The sequence below is a fragment of the Rhinichthys klamathensis genome, unplaced genomic scaffold, assembly GCF_029890125.1.
Source record: "Rhinichthys klamathensis goyatoka isolate OS25496 unplaced genomic scaffold, OSU_Roscu_1.1 h1tg000011l_1, whole genome shotgun sequence".
In the NCBI taxonomy this organism is placed as follows: Eukaryota; Metazoa; Chordata; class Actinopteri; order Cypriniformes; family Leuciscidae; genus Rhinichthys; species Rhinichthys klamathensis.
Window position 1 is genome coordinate 17,171,889 of NW_026606564.1, and position 14,943 is coordinate 17,186,831.

At 40.7% G+C, this 14,943-nt stretch overlaps 1 long non-coding RNA gene across 1 annotated transcript; it reads right to left on the bottom strand.

Annotated features, from left to right (window-relative positions):
• Window positions 1-2,074: 2,074 nt before the first annotated feature.
• Window positions 2,075-2,848, bottom strand: LOC130101432 (uncharacterized). The gene is made up of 3 exons (XR_008808990.1): window positions 2,761-2,848; window positions 2,232-2,323; window positions 2,075-2,115 (listed from the first exon to the last, which is right to left on the bottom strand). It is a non-coding gene; the product is annotated as an uncharacterized LOC130101432 (long non-coding RNA).
• Window positions 2,849-14,943: the final 12,095 nt, after the last annotated feature.

Consider the following 14,943-nt stretch of genomic DNA (forward strand, 5'->3'; position numbering starts at 1 on the left):
CAGATTTGTGAAACCTTTCAGAGGTCAGTGTGGGTCAGTTAACCCTTCCCTGAGTGGTTAACTTGGTCATTCAGATTTGTGAAACCTTTCACAGATCAGTTTGGGTCAGTTAACCCTTCCCTGAGTGGTTAACTAGGTCATTCAGATTTGTGAAAACTTTCAGAGGTCAGTTTGGGTCAGTTAACCCTTCCCTGAGTGGTTAACAGGTCATTCTGATTTGTGAAAACTTTTACAGATCAGTTTGGGTCAGTTAACCCTGGTTAATGTCAATGTTAACGCTGCGATCAAGTTTGTCCAGTTTAACGCAGCATCATCCTTGTATTGTAACTATCGTTACATTATATGAACTGCAAAAGCTTGTTTTGCATCTATGCGCGATTAGACTAAAGAGAACGCGCTGTATGTGAATGTCCTGATGCACACACTCATTCATTCATTCCATTCCAATGATGCACACACGGCGCGCAGAAAGACGCGCAACAGTATCGTGTGGCCAGACAGCGCGCAGGAGTGGAATTCTCTTTCGCACTTGAACAACAATAACACAAACCATTAAGCCAAAATCTCCGACTACGGAAGCCTGTTAACCCTTCCCTGAGTGATTAACTAGGTCATTCTGATTTGTGAAACCTATCAGAGGTCAGTGTGGGTCAGTTAACCCTTCCCTGAGTCGGTAACTAGGTCATTCTGATTTGTGCAAACTTTCACAGATCAGTTTGGGTCAGTTAACCCTTCCCTGAGTGGTTAACTAGGTCATTCTGATTTGTGAAAACTTTCACAGATCAGTGTGGGTCAGTTAATCCTTCCCTGAGTGGTTAACTAGGTCATTCTGATTTGTGAAAACTTTCAGAAGTCAGTTTGGGTCAGTTAACCCTTCCCTGAGTGGTTAACTAGGTCATTCTGATTTGTGAAAACTTTCACAGATCAGTGTGGGTCAGTTAATCCTTCCCTGAGTGGTTAACTAGGTCATTCAGATTTGTGAAACGTTTCAGAGGTCAGTGTGGGTCAGTTAACCCTTCCCTGAGTGGTTAACTTGGTCATTCAGATTTGTGAAAACTTTCAGAGGTCAGTGTGGGTCAGTTAACCCTTCCCTGAGTGGTTAACTAGGTCATTCTGATTTGTGAAAACTTTCACAGATCAGTGTGGGTCAGTTAACCCTTCCCTGAGTGGTTAACTAGGTCATTCTGATTTGTGAAAACTTTCAGAAGTCAGTTTGGGTCAGTTAACCCTTCCCTGAGTGGTTAACTAGGTCATTCAGATTTGTGAAACGTTTCAGAGGTCAGTGTGGGTCAGTTAACCCTTCCCTGAGTGGTTAACTAGGTCATTCTGATTTGTGAAAACTTTCAGAAGTCAGTTTGGGTCAGTTAACCTTTCCCTGAGTGGTTAACTAGGTCATTCAGATTTGTGAAACGTTTCAGAGGTCAGTGTGGGTCAGTTAACCCTTCCCTGAGTGGTTAACTAGGTCATTCAGATTTGTGAAAACTTTTACAGATCAGTTTGGGTCAGTTAACCCTGGTTAATGTCAATGTTAATGCTTGCGATTAAGTTTGTCCAGTTTAACGCAGCATCATCCTTGTATTGTAACTATCGTTACATTATATGAACTGCAAAAGCTTGTTTTGCATCTATGCGCGATTAGACTAAAGAGAACGCGCTGTATGTGAATGTCCTGATGCACACACTCATTCATTCATTCCATTCCAATGATGCACACACGACGCGCAACAGTATCGTGTGGCCAGACAGCGCCCCGGAATGGAATTCTCTTTCGCACTTGAACAACAATAAAACAAACCATTAAGCCAAAATCTCCGACTACGGAAGCCTGTTAACTCAAAAGCGCAGTGCTTTCTTGCAATTGGGTCGGTTCATGTTCACACCGTAAACGAACCGTACCAGAGTTCGTTTGGAACCGTACCGAGACCACCTCTTCAGCTGGGTCTCGGTTCGGTTGTTTGGTCCGCACCCGAGTTCGATTGCTGTATTCACACCTGCCCAAAAGGTCCACACCAAGGGGGGAAACGAACTAGAGTTCGATTCAATCGAACCAAACAAGGCAGGTGTGAATACACCCTAAGTTTCATTGGCCTCCATCTGATCTTACACCAATCTTTTCTGCCAAGAATGTTGTGGCGCATTTGAAAGAACCTCCTAAAATGCAATTGCAAACAGTCCCAGAAATTGTAATTATAGCTTAATTAAATGCAAGAAACAATGAAATGTAAAAGTACCTAAAACTTTTTCCAGCTTTCTTTGCTAGTGCCTCCTCGTTTGAACCAAAAGGGTCTAGAACTGAGACCTCTTTTGAAGCAGCATTTAGAATCTGGAATAAAAAAAAAAGACTACATATATTAATCACATTACAATATTTTATACAGATAAAAACTGGCATGCAAATAATACCTAATGAAACTCATTACTACATGCAACCCTTTTAATTGTTTTGTAAATATAGCCAAATGTAGTCAGGTTGTTACCTGATATCAAATAATGTTTGCAAATTGAGGAATAGTTTAACATCAAACCCCCTTTTCTTTAATAATTTAATAACATCTTTATTTGTTTTTTTTTCATGTAATTTTTTTTTTTTTTTTTTTTTTTTTGGTTACATGCTATTGTTGATGATTTGTCGATTGTGAAGTACTCATCTGGTATATCATTTGCTGTAGTCATCTATGTATATAATGGTCTCGTTGACTGATGAACAGCAAAATGGCTGGAGTAATGCATAAATATATGACCACCATATTCAAAACTCACCACCAAGGCCCAGTGGTTCTCATTTACATTCAGTGGTGCAACGGCTGCATCATAGTCCTCAAATTTCACCTAAAAAAAAAAAAAAAAAAATTACATGCAATTTAAGCAATGGAACAATTAATGAAAAAGACATGATAAATAAATCAAAATGCAAGAAGATCAGTTAAATTGAGCTTAAGTGTTGTTTAATTTCAATAGTGTGAAATAAATAGAAAATACATAAAAAAATTAAGACACTTCCATAGCATAACATCTAAACAGGCATGGCATAAATATACAAATATATTTAACAAATTTTAGTGCTACATTTATGGAATTGCATGCATGCAAATATGTTGTTAAATCTCAAATCAAAAATGTTTTATTTTATTGTTAAGTCCTTACCTTTGACATTAACTGTCTCTTTACCACCTCATCTTCCCCATCCATTATCACACTAGCAGTGTAATTATTTATGATCATTACTTTTTTTCCTGCTTCATGTTGAGTTTTCACCATCCAGAGGTAGAATTCAATGGTCTATATTTAATGGGCACAACATAAATTAACATGTTAATCACATACAGTGTAATGAACATTAAACATAATTATTTAATATCTTCTATTGGTTGTCAAGCATTGGCATTTCAAACGTATTTAAAAGCCATTACAATACCAGGTATATTTTTGGGGTAGGGTTTGGGTTATTTACTGATCTAAATAATAATCATCAATGCAGGTAATTTTGAAAAAAAAAAGTAAAGACAATTACATTATGACAACAAAGGACTTTTGAGATGATGTATCTTGAATTGTCCACTACTTTAAGATAATGTTAAAATTATTAACATTAAAGAAGTTCATACAGTTCTATGTTACATATCAAACAAAGTGTTAATATTACAAGTTTAAATGTTTCTCTGACATCATGTACTACTAAAGAAATAGTGAGATAAGGATTTTAAAGAATTAATAATGTGTTGCACCGTAGAAATTTTGCTTAAAAAAGTTTTTTTTGTTTTTTTGTTTAGTCATATTGATAAATCTTTTTAAAAATTATGATAACAGCAGATTGATGATTGATGTCCATTATTTCACCTAAAAAATCTTACCTCTCCACATAGCCATTGTTGGGGACACAGTGTTTTGAAGTCTTTTACTCTCAAAACCAAAGTGTGCTTGTGGTTTTCTCGGCTTAAGGGCAGAGCAGCGATGACAGCCTCTTCGATGTCTGTCTTCCAGAGAGCATGCATCTATAAGAAAGTTTTTATTTGCATGTTATGTTTTTCACAGAACACAAATTTTTCACAATAATAATAATAATAATTCATTACATTTATATAGCGCTTTAAAGGAAACATTAAACATTATACAACATTAAAGGAAAAAAGATTACCTTTTCTTGAGGATCTTTGATTGCAGCCATGTCTGACCATGTCTTTAGCTGCTTGGTGTTGTCAAGTTGGACACCTTCCTCACATACTTCAAAATCATCTTCTTGAATTGCAATGTCAGTTTTGCTATGACTAACAGAGATGCTTTTTTTTCTCCTTTTGTCTATCTTTTTGTTTTTTTGGGACTGGCATGATTGGAGGGACACTATAATACTTGGACTTTTTGTGTGTGGCAAGTCTTTTGGTCCACTGCTCCTCAGTTAGCTCCATTGCTTCCTTTTTTCTTTGGAACATTTGGATCCAACTGAGAAACCATGTCCAATCATGTGTTCCCTGTAGCGTCCTTTTAAAGAAGAATGAAGTGTGCAGATAAAATCTGCTGGCCTCATTTTTCGACGTCTTTGTAGGATGGAGTTTTTTACAATTCCAAACCAACATTCTACGTGGCTGTTAGTATCCCTGGTTCTCTTACAATCTTTTGCTATTGCTTGTGGTTGTTTTTTGAACTCTGAGGCATACTGTTCCATGTTTCCAAGGAAAATGCCACTCCATAGTGGGAAGAGGCCCAAGTAGTGCCCTGTCAGGAGAGTGACAACCTCTTCACACTTGTAGATGTTGTCTTCCGCACTGCTAATTGTGTCTTCTTTCTCCATTAGCTCCATAGCCTCTTCCATTACTTTACCAAACTCAGAGGTAAACTGGGAGCGTCCAATTATTGTGTTTTGACATTGGAATGTCATCTTCTGCAGGGATGCATGCCTTGAGGGAAATGTCATCCTCAACATCCAAATCGATTTGCTTTATGTAGGTTTTGAGTTTGTCAACTCCCGCTTCTACAGTTGGTGTGTTTTTTTCAGCCAAAAAGACAAAGCACATCTGCAGAAAGATTGCTTTAGCTTGCTCAAGACTGGTGCTGTTTTGCAAAAGTGCAAAGCAGAAAACAGCAAAGTTGTGCAACCCTTTGTCTTTTGTCACTTTGCTGACTGCATTTGAGATGGTTTGCATCATGTGTGCAGCACAGATATGCACCACTGTGAATCTCATTAGGTCCTTCTTCTGGAGTCTGTAATGACAGATTTTGTGTGCCCTGTCCAAGTAAGTGTCAACATTTTCTTTGTTGAATGACAACAGAACACTTTGGATCAATGCCCAGCTAAAATCTGTCTCGATGTGATGTTCTTTGACTGAAGTCAACTTGCAGACATTGTGCACAAATTTCAGAAGCCAACTTGAAATATTTGGCACATTGTGTTCATTTGTCAACAGCTCAGAAACTGGAAGCGGAGGTTTGTTTACACCATCTCCTGGGAGAACAAGAGCGTAGTACAGTACTCTCTCATCCTGATTTGGTATCTTGCTCACTATTCCTCCAGTTGCATCAAGATAGAGGGATGTGTTATGGTTTTTTCCGGAGGTGGGACACAAGGATTCCCATTCCCTGTTCTGTGTACATTTGCACTGTAAAAGGGTCAACTTGCAAATGCTGCATATACCCAGGGCAGTTGAAAAATCCTGTCACACTCTTTGAGTATTTTTTGAGTTATCATCAGTTCCATAACAACATTGTCATGAAACCTCTGACTCCTTTTGAACTCGGAGGATATAGTTTTGAGAACATTCCTTGTGAGGCATTTCGAAATGTTCCCAGCCATGAGCTCTTCATTTGGAGTGGAACTCAGTTCCCTTTCAAGGGAACTTCGAGCTGCGTTTGAGACGCGGTGGGAACGCTCTGCGTGATTGCGTCATGAAGCACGTGTAAAATCAGTCCAATGGAAGCCCGATACGTCATGGGTGACGTCATAGACCAGGAAACTATAAAGCACCCTTGAAAACAGACCGCGACAGCTTCTGTTGTCTTCAGCAAGCGCTCTCTGTGATTCTGTCCTTGTCTATTTATTGTTGTTTGTCAAGCCCAATATATATATCACTATCTATCATTATGGCGAGCAAAGCAATATTATAGACGTTGTGTTGTTCCCTGCCCTCGTTACATCACGGGTGGGGACACACATCAGCTTTTTGTTGCTGTTTGGGAGTGGAGCATGCAACAATCATTTCTCGAGGGATCTGACTGTGCATTGCGAGAAGCTGTCCGTGAGGACGCTCCGCTCCCGGCGGGCGTTCTTCGAGGAGGACGGTTAGGTTCGCGTTCCCCGAGCGGGTCTCTCTGTTGCCGAGGCTCGGAGACGGCTCGTATTTCGGGGTTCGAAAACGGATCTGACAGCGTGGGTTGGGACGGGCTCCGCCCTTTCTCAGCTTTCACATGCCAGATCTAGTGTGCTGCGATTTCCAGTTCCGAGGAATTGGTATCGTTAGTGTTTTGTTTAAAAAGAAAGAGAACAAAACAAATACAAATCTTTATAAAAAGGCAGATGTTTGAGTTTTCAATGAATAAATTTTCCAGCTCATAACTCTGTTGAATAAAGAGGAGCTTTTTTAAAGAAAAAAGGAGGTTTTATCTAGTGCTGTTGCCAGTTAAATATTTACTGGCCAGCTGAACATTATGAGATTGAAAATAAAGAAGAGTTTGTTAGATGAACTGTATCTTAAAACAGGAAAACTCTGTATCTCAGCCTCCTCGTCGGGGACTGTGGTTTTTCCCTATCTCCACACTGAGGTGTCGAGATCGTGGAATAAACCGGTTTGTATTTTATGTGTTTGATCCCCAGATGTCTGACTATAGTAATGTTTGGGTATTAAGTATCATAGTATGACATTGCCTCGGGTTAAAGAGACGCTTGCGAGCTTTCTCTCTCCCGAGTCGGCGTTATCGTTATTAACCCCGACGTTACCCACCAGCCATCTTAATAATGAATACATTTTTATTAGGCAGCGCTGGTGGGTAGAGTATATAAGGACATGGATGAATGTGAGGGGCGACTCTCTGAGGAGGGTCGCAGCGCTGCCAGTTCGGTTGTTTCCTGCTGGTGGCCGCAGAGTGATATATATGTATATATATATATATATAAGTTTTTTCTGATATAAAGATAAAGGAAAATAAAGATATAATTATGTCTGTTCTTCTGGACGCTCCGCTTTCAAGAAAACTAAGAAATAAACCATTCAGCGGCGTTCCAGAGGTTTCTTCCTCACCAATCTAATGTTCCTGAGACGGCCTATTATGCTCCTCTCAGCACAAAGTGCAAAACAGAGCGTCGCCATTCGGGCTCCTCCGCAATTGAGGGGTACCTGGGTGGCGGTCACAGTCTAGCCAGTTAGAGACATGCAAGATCTGAGGACTGTTTTATCTCTAAAATAGCTTTGACAAAGAAGAAGCCCTGACGCCGAGGCGATCAGGCTTCTAAGGGTGGTCCCCTCTGGGGAAGGGACGGTTTTGAGAAATCGTTTCTCCTCAACGCCCTTTGGGGTGCCACTCTCTGAGGAGGGTCGCAGTACTGCCAGTTCGGTTTCCCTGCCGGTTCGCCGTTTCAGGGCACCAAGGTGTCAGTGTCCCCAAACGAGCCTTCAAATAAGAAAAAAGAAGAGCAGTCAGTTCGGTTTCCCTGCCGGTTCGCCGTTTCAGGGCGCCGAAGTGCCTGCTTTTTTCAACGATCTTCCGAAAAAAAGGAGGGTCGTAGGAACTAAGCTAGTTAGAGGTAGGCAAGATCTGAGGACTGTCATCATCTCTAATAAAGCTTAGACAAGAAGTCTTGTCGCAAGAAAACGAGGCTATCAGGCTTCTGAGGGCTCCTCCGGGGCAGGGACGGTTTTGAGAAATCGTTTCTCCTCGGCGACCTCTGGGGTGCGACTCTCTGAGGAGGGTCGCAGCGCTGCCAGTTCGGTTGTTCCCTGCCGGTTTGCCGTTCAGGGCACCGAGGTGTCAGCGTCCCCATACGATCCTCCGAGGAGGATCGTAGAGCGGTCAGTTCGGTTGTTCCCTGCCGGTTCGCCGCTTCAGGGCACCGTAGTGACTGTTCAACCAAGGGACGGTTTTGAGAAATCGTTTTTCTTCTGGGGTGCAACTCTTTGAGGAGGGTTGCAGCGCTGCCAGTTCGGTTGTTCCCTGCCGGTTCGCCGTTCAGGGCACCGAGGTGTCAGCATCCCCATACGATCCTCCGAGGAGGGTCGTAGAATGGTCAGTTCGGTTGTTCCCTGCCGGTTCGCCGCTTCAGGGCGCCGTAGTGACTGTTCAAACAAATCCAGAGGCCAGTCTTGAGAGACTGGTTCCCCTAGTAAATTTCTGGCATTGTGGAAACTACTGCCACATATTTCTCAGTGGGTCCTGCACACTATAGAAAAGGGTTTCAGAATTCAGTTCGGTTCTCGTTCGCCCAGATTTCTAGGGGTCCTCCTCTCATTGGTGGACCCAGAGCAGGCTTTGGTTATGGAGCAGGAAGTACTGTCACTTCTGCAAAAGGAGCTGTAGAAGGGGTTCCTCCTCCCAGCAGACAGCCATTACTTCATTGTTTCCGAAAGAGGATGAGGGAGGTTCCCGAGGTTAGCTTTCGGGGGCGAAGCATACCATTATCGGGTTCTTCCATTCGGCCTAGGTTTATTACCCCACACCTTTACAGTATGCGTGGATGCAGCTCTGGCTCTTCTGAGACTCCAGGGCATTCGCGTATTATACTACATCAATGATTGGTTGTTCCTAGCTCAATCTGAGTTTATGGCAGTTCGGCATCGAGAGGTCGTTCTGTCTCATTAAGGATGTTGGGGTTGCCTCTCAACGCCAAGAAGAGTGTGCTCTGAGGACCACTTTTCTAGGTGTAGCAATTCTTACAGCCGTAATGGGGTATATCTAGGCCAGTCAATCACTGTGAAACAGTTTCAGACGGGTGGGTCTCATGGCAGTTGCGTCCAACGTATTACTTTTGGCGTTCTGTTCATGAGACCCCTGCAGTGGTTTAGGACCAAGGGGTTTTCTCCGAGGGGAAATACGTTTTCGCATGATCAAGGTCACGCGGCTATGCCTTCGTGCTTCGGTCATGTGGAAGAACCTTGGTTCCTCGCCCAGGCCCAGTGTTGGGGGCTTCTTGTCGACGCATATTGCTATCGACGGATGCTTCCCTCACAAGTGGGGGCGATCATGAGTGGTTGCTCGGCGAATGGCGGACAACACACTGATGGTCTCGTATATCAGAGCAGAGATCCTGTTGAGGCAGGGGCTGAGGCCCAGGGGATTGGAGACTTCACCCCGAGGTGGTGGAGCTTCTTAGGGAGAACTTTGGTCTAACTAAAGTCAAGTCGACCTTTCACATCGTTTGTACAACGCATTGCTCTATATGGTTCCCCCTCACACAGCCAGCTCTTCTCGGACTGGATGCGATGGTGCAGGTGTGGCCGAGGCTGCACCTGTACGCATTTCCCCCCGATATCTATGCTCCCGGAGGTTCTGGAGTGGGTTCGCCGGGAAGGGGCTCATCTGCTACTAGTAGCCCCATACTGGCCGACTCGAGTTTGGTTCTCGGACTTTGTCTCTTCTGGACGGCTCTCCCATGGAGATTCCGTTCAGGAGGGACCTGCTGTCCCAGGCAGGGGGCACGATATTTCACCCTCGACCGGAGTTGTGGAAACTGTGGGCCTGGCCTCTGAGGGGGCCAGGCTCATAGAATCCAGTCTCTCGACTGAGGTCGTTGAGACATTCTCCATTCCAGAGCTCCTTCCACGAGAAGACTGTATGCACTGAAATGGAAATTATTCTCCACCTGGTGTGGTGAGCGTCAGTTAGATCCTGTTAACTGCCCTGTTGGTTCAGTTCTCGATTTTCTGCAAGACCGTTTCTCTGCTGGATTATCTTCCTCCACCTTAAAAGTTTATGTGGCGGCTATTTCGGCCTATCATACCCCTCTGGGGGGTACTTCTAAAGAAGTACTTCTAACTTCTAAAATGTTTTCTTACCTGATATCGCCAACAGACCACGTACGACCCCTTCCTCTGTTCATATTCCAGCTTTTGTTCTTCATTGTATAGCAACTAAAATTCGCTCAGAATTTAAGAATTCAACAGGTAGATATAAAATAATCCAGGTCTGACCGAGTAATCAACGCAAACAGCAGCTGCTCACACCAACCGAGAGTAACGGACGTATTTTCAAACTTAAAATAGGCGCGCAGAGCCGCGCACATTCTCATTGGACAGTTTCCTGGAAGACAGACAGATTAACCAATCATGCTCAAAGTAAAACGGAGAAACAACCAATGACAATAGCAATAGTTTGCGCGAGTTGCAGTCTGTATTATTATTTAATTAATTGGTCAAATGACATGACAGTGTATGAATATGTAATAATGCAATGTACACTGTTAGGCAAGCAGACAAAATTGTAAATTCACACAAAATCACATAAAGCAAAAGGTTTCTGCTGCACTGCTCTGTTGAGGGTGAAACTATTATTGTTAATGATAATACTTATATTTTAACATATACATTGAAGAACTGTTATGAAAATCAGAAAAATCATTAAATGCTAATGAATTATCATAATAATATGTTAAAAGGCAGATATTTATGTATGTTGTTGAAAACATTACGTTGTTTCAACGTACAGATCTTGCAAAAAATTAAACGTTGATTTAGAAAGTGTTTTTGTTAACCTTTTTCAACCATTTAGCATTAAACGTTGTTTCAGCATTATTTCAATCATATTTCAACGTTGAAGGTCGGTCATGTGCCGGCTGGGTATATTAATCTACCTTTAGTGAAAGCTGAATGCCGATATCGTGGAAATGTTCCATACTTTATCCAGGCTCTCTACTGCTTAGCGCGAAGTTATGACGTATCCCCCTCCCAAAGTCAAACAATATCATTGGTCGAGATTGCCTCTGGCGTATGATTCGTCCAATGATTGTACAACATTCAATTATTTGAATCTGCGCGCACTTTCTTGATATCTAAAGCACAGAGACTAGAAAAACAATTAGGATGTTTGTTTACACGTTGTGTAATGTTTCAACCATTTTAATGTCTTCAATTCCTTTACCCCCAGTTTACCAAAGCTCAAGTTTATGCTACAAGAGCCTTGGTTGAACTCGAGCCCCAGAATAAATTCCTTGTCTTTCACACATTGCTCACCTATTGTAAATTAAAAATATATAGCACCCCATTGTAAAGCTTTATTCATAGTGTGGCAGTTTGTTCCCATCAACCGAGAAAATTGTGGAGTGGCCTAATGATTTCACTGCAGTGAGGGCCTTGAATTTTGTTGACTATAGATTGACTTTGTGTCTTAATGCTTCAACGTTTTTAAAGTGGATTTACAGCCTTTACTTTTAAATTGAATCACATATTTTCTTCTCAAATAAGCATATGAGATACGTGTCAATATAGTATATGGTCAGAAAATCACTGTCAGGGCAGCATTTCAAACAGACAAAAAGGACAATGTCACCCTTAAAAGCCAAGCCAAAAGAGGACATATCAGCACACAAGATTCAAGAGTCCTTTCACACCAACAGGCAGACAGGCCAGTGGCGTAACTATCGGTAAGCAGGGTACGCGGTTGCTTACGGGCCCGGACCAATCAGGGGCCCGCTTGACTGGAAGATATTGATTGACAGCCGGGGCCCCCTATCGCATATTACTACTTTTAGTTTGATCGCATTTTACTTTATCACGATTTTGTTTTAAATAAATAATGACAACAACATATTTTACAGATCATTAAATACATGTGTGAAACGAACAATCATGGATTTTGGTGTAATTTGTTTTGAGCTGGGACTGGGGAATCCCCGGGTCGGCTGTTTAACGTTACACGCGCGCGCCACTTCATGCGTTTTCTCAGATCGGATAGCTACTGATTTATCAAAACGATTCCATTTACAGCTGGTCACATAAATGTGTTTTTGCAAAACAGATATAAATCCGATCTTCAATTTCCGCGCTATATGCAGATTTAATAGAGTTCACGTCACCGAAAGCAACAGATAAGCTGCATTTTATTGATCATCAGCTAAAAAATCTAAATCGAAAAAGCTAAATCGAAGACCGCAATTAGAGAGAGCGGCAACAGTACTGGTAAGATCATTTCGTTTCTTTACTTTTTAATGAAGATGATTGTGTGTTAAGCGAGCGTCTGCGACTTACTTTCACTTTGATTTGCGATAGTTTGTGCGTTGGCTTGATGAAGAGATGCTCATCTGTGGCGATGCATGTTGTTGCAGAAGCGTCGTCATTATCTGACTATGACATATAGCCTATAACACGCTCTCACACGTTTATTTTTTTTTAGCATTTTTAGAGGAGTAAAATTTACATATGTGGTTTCAACAACCAGATGCATTTACACTTGTCCAGTGTCGTCTGGAATGCAGCCCAGACCACCTCCTGAAGTGGTTTGAGCGACCGGATTCAAATCCGTCTCGAATGCGTTTCGAAGGGAATTTACACCTGGTCTTTTCACGATCGGATAGCTATACGATCACAGAAAAAGCATGAAGTGCCCAAGTGTAAACAGTTCCTTGCGTATTGCATGCAAAAGCCTACTCGTGGACATTGCGTCATCACGTGTTGTAGTAGGGGGCCCGCCTTGATAATCCTGCATAAGGGCCCGGTGTTGGCTCGTTACGCCACTGAGACAGGCGGTTAGTGTCCAGCATTTTTGAGCCTGGTTGTCTTTGAGCCTGGTCAACTTTGCTGCAACTGTCCCAAAGCATGATGATCCGAGACTTGAGGCTCCAGCACCAGACAGCAGCAGGCAGCTACAGTGCACGGGGTGGGGTCTGAAAATGTTGCCACTCAATTTTTTCTCTGCCACTTATGAAATTGTTACAGAACACTTCAGAATTGTAAACACTGAGTCAGTGGTACCTGACAGTAGAAACACTGGATATAGGATGCATAAACAATCACTGACTATTCTTGATTTAATTTTATATTAAACTTAAGCTGTGCAATTATTTCATGTACAATAACTGTATATTTAGTTACACTGTGCAACAATATCTCCTACTGTATTTATCCATCTTTCAAGGCAATATTTTTAGATCTGTTTCTGTAGTATAACACACAGTAATTATTATGTTCAATTTTTATTTACAGCATATCTGCATGAAAGGTATAGCCTGCATAGCTGTTTTTTTATTTTTATTTTATGTATATATTTTTTATCTATCACTCTTGTATCTGCACTTGAATCTTAAGCTGATGTGGCCAGCAAAGTTTATCTTTGCTTCTGAAAAATATCTGCATTGGTGGCAGGGGACTTGGAAGTTTTACATTTACCCTGTATTTGATAGGTGTGAGGTGCTAACCTAACCCTAACCCTATACATTAATGGTAAAGTAATGTAGATATATTGGATAGTTGCTTTTATTTACTATAAAACAATGTTTATATAAAGTGAACTCCTTGAATTAAAAGTATGTGATATATTGGATAGTTGCGTTTAATTACTATAAAAGTAAGTTTATTCAAAGTAAACCTATACATTAATGTGAAAAGTACGTGTTTTACATCTAAAAATCTGTACTTTGACGGGGAGTTCTTGTGGATGTAATTGATAATGTTATGAATTTACCAAAGAATACTGTGTAAAAACAGAAGACTTCTTTAATTGTATAATTGTAAGGTATTCCTGCAATAATTTCCAGTTTATATGCAGATTTATTCATTTGTTTAATGTTCTACAGACATTTTTTTAATGAGATTTTCTTTTCATTCTACAGCAGTGGAACTGTAAAAATACAGAAAATGTTTACAGTAAATATCTGTATTTTAAAAAACAGAATTATTCCGTAGAATAACTTAAGGTTTTTTACTGTAATTTGACGGTAAGTGTTTGGCAACTTTGCTGCCAGACTTTTTACCGTTTTTTTACGATTGTCTTTTTACATGTATTTACCTTAAATTTAAGGTTTCACAGTAAAAAAACACATAGTTGTCTTAATTTTAAATAAGCGATTTTTTTTGTCCTTTTACATAGAATTTAATGTAATTTAACATTCAAGCCAATTAAACAAAAGAATAATCCTGTAAAAAAACTATAATTTCTCCTTATATGAATTTACAGATTATTACTTTTATTTTATGGTTAATTTTTTTAATAAAAGTTTTTTTCTGTATTTTAATGACATTTACACGTAATGTTAAAAAAACAGAAAATATCCGTAAAATAATACAGTATATTTCTGTGAAAAAACTTTTTTTTTTTTACAGTGCACGTGACGCTTCCTCACACACAAAGGACTCAGCTCACGCGGCCACACAGGGCCGTACAGGAATGCCTCGACACAGAGAGACCATAACATAACTTGTGCAAGTATAATCTCTTTATAGAGCTTCTAAGAAGCTTTAAGATGATGTTTCGTGTTGTAATCGGAGAGGTGAATGTCTTAGGAGGAATTCTGCCAATGTTCTCTCTCTCTCCCCATCCCTCTCTCTCTCTCTCTTACTCGCTCACGCGTGTAAGTTATCCATTGTCCAAACTTTAGGCATTTCTCGTTCATTGATGTCTTATTGTATTGTTCATTGATGTCTATGTGTTTGTAAATACATATATATCCCATGTAACCGTAGTAAATACATAAGTAGTCATGCCTCTATTAAATTAATTATATATTCATTTGATTGATGTGCTGTCTCTTTGCTCAGTTTCAAGTCCCTTAAGTGCCAAAGATCTTATGCTACAAGCTTACTAAAATTAAATATACCTTAAAGAGTATGTGTTTATAGGGCGGGAAACCCAATTCTTCTGGCCAGAGAATTGCGTTTCCTGAAATCCTATAAAGTAAGATGATATTGTGGATCCCCACAAATATTATCCTGACAATTGAGCTAATTAATTTTGCCTGTTTTGTGGGACGTGGTCCGTGTAATTAATTGCAATCAACTTGTGGTTAATTGCAGGGATACACGTGCAGGTATGCAG